The following is a 2,507-nucleotide window of genomic DNA, read 5'->3' as shown; positions in this document are numbered from 1 at the left end:
CCCCCTGTCATTATGTCACTGCTCCAATCATGTTACCAATTTAGCCCAAGAGCAAGTTATCTAGACAGATGTTCTAAGGAAAAATAAATAGGGCAAGTAGTTTATAGTAGGTATCTTTTTGCTGCCTTCTTTTTGGCTTGTTTAAAAATAGACATTACCAGATAGATGTCTGAAGGCATCGTAATCAATTGTCTTTAAACAAATACTTATTAAGTTCCAACTATATGGCAGCCACTGTTCAGTCTGCTGAGGATACAGTAGTGAGCAAAACAAAAGTTTCTACTCTGAGTTCGAGTCATATTGTATCACAGAAGCAAACACACATATAAAATTGTTTGAAATTATGGTCAGGTTGTGATAAAAAGAAAATGGGATGAGGCCCCATTGTTATTCTGAGTCATAGGAGTTATTTTAATCTGGTTGGTCAGGAAAAGCTTCCTTGAGATCTTTAGGATATTGGAGCCCACCATGGGTAGAGTCTAACAAAAGGAAAAGAAAGTGCAGAGGTCCTGATGAAAAATATCATTATGGTTATAGCAGTGTGAACAAGTCAAAATAAATCAAGTCAAAGAGGTAGGCAGGGGATAGATAGAGTTTGAATTCTAAAGGCGGTGGGAAGTGATTGAATGATTTTAAACAAAGGTATAAACTGGCTGTTATTGGTCTTTTAAAGTTTCCTTTTAAAAAGACTGATGATCATATACCTAATTAGAATAAATGAAATAATTAAAAATAAAATAAAAAGACTGATGATCAGAGAATGGATTTTAGGCAGGCAGTGGTAGAAAAAGAGCAGTGACGAGACTCCTCTAGGCATCCAGTTGAGAGATGGAGGTGGTCAGGGCCCCAGGATTAGTGGAAATGGTGTTAAGTAATCAGGTTCTGGACGTATTTTTAAGATAGAGACAAAGGCTTTCCTGAAGAATTGGATGTGACTTGAAAGCAATCAGGTGTTGTCATTAACTGGTATGGAGAACGGCATCAACTGTGATTTCTGATGGGTCATTCTCATATTCCTGTAGGATGGAACCTTGGAACCTTCCTCTGAGTTTGAGCTGCCTATTTATGGAGTGGGATCATTGGAATGGGGCTGCTATTTAGGGAGAATTAGAAGCATCCAACACATTTCTGGATATCACTTACCCTCTCTTCCCCCCATTCAAGTTAGAAACTGAGCATCCTGTGCCATGCAGAATGGAGAAGTCCAGAGGACCAGAGAGCAGTTGTAGCCACTTCAGTGCAGAAACTGCATGGGAGTGGGCAGTGCCAAGGAGGGCGCCCTAGGAACTTTGTTGGAGTTCTGGCAGGCTAGGGAAGCATTTTTACCAGAAACAAAGTGAAGAAAAGAAGTGGGGAGGGGTGTGGCTGGGCCTGGCTGGCCGGAAGGAGTTTGGGTGGAGCTGAGTTGAAAGCGTCAGGGCGGAGGGGGAGGGGAGGCCGCCACTAGCAACTAACCTCAACTGCTTAAACCCAGCAAAAATGTCCAGGGTATCATCAGAATGGCCAGGACCTCCGAGGTTGTCTTTTCCCCCAAAGAGAGAAAAACTAGTTGTGCAATGCAGCTTTAAAAGGGCTGGTGATTGACAGAATGTGTAGCAGTGAATGGGGTGGAGCCGCTGGGTGGGGTCTGGGACAGGCAGCTGGGAGAAACCAAAAGGAAGAAAAAAGAATTTCCTTGCCCCTGACATCCTAAAGCTGGGCGAGGGAAGCTAGCTAGAAAGGGTGGGGGAGGGTGTTACAGCTCACCTCCACTCCCACCACTGGCTAACTCTCTCACACCCTCTTCTCTTAAGATAATTAAAATCGAATGTACCCCGGCACTAGTCGGTTCCCATTCCCTATAATTCTCCACTGAACTAGGTTTGTAGTCCGAGGGAGTGAGGACCCCGGATCCACCAGCTCAATCCGGGCCCCGCCCCGTCGGCCTTGGCCCGGGGCTGGGAGGAGAGAATGCCTTCGGAGGCGCAGAATCAGAAAGTAAGTCCCTTTCCTTTTGACTAACAACACCCCTTCTCTCCCCCTTTCCTTTTGCCACCTTTTCTGGGGTCTCCGCTGGGAGGAGATCTAGCTGCATTTCAGAAAGAGACTCTCAAGGAGGACCCAAAGGGTGGAGCAGGGTGGGGTGGGGTGAAAAGGGGAGGGGAGGGGAGGAGAGGGGAGGGGAGGAGGGGTGGTGCTTTCCAGCCTAGAGAAGCTGCCATCAGGCGGGATAGGCACGTTCTGTTGAATGGCTGTACAGTTTGAGGCTTGATTTCTCCTCCTGAAATCAGAGCCTCACTTCCTCCCTTCTGGCATTTTCTTTTTGTCACAATCCAGCATCCCTCTCAGGTTGCTTGAAGCCTCCCAGCTTGGAGCTGGGAGGGCTCCATCTTGCCTAGCTTCTTAAAGGAACAGTGCACGGTTTCAACTAAGGGAAGTCTGTACTTGGGAAATTCAATTTTAAGAAAGATGGCAGTGTCTCCTCTTGCTGTTACACCACCTGTATGTTGGGAAGAATTTATGTGCTT

The sequence above is a fragment of the Urocitellus parryii genome, chromosome X (genome assembly GCF_045843805.1).
Source record: "Urocitellus parryii isolate mUroPar1 chromosome X, mUroPar1.hap1, whole genome shotgun sequence".
Classification (NCBI taxonomy): Eukaryota; Metazoa; Chordata; class Mammalia; order Rodentia; family Sciuridae; genus Urocitellus; species Urocitellus parryii.
The sequence above is the reverse complement of the archived record's forward strand: the minus strand, read 5'-3'. Positions refer to the sequence as shown.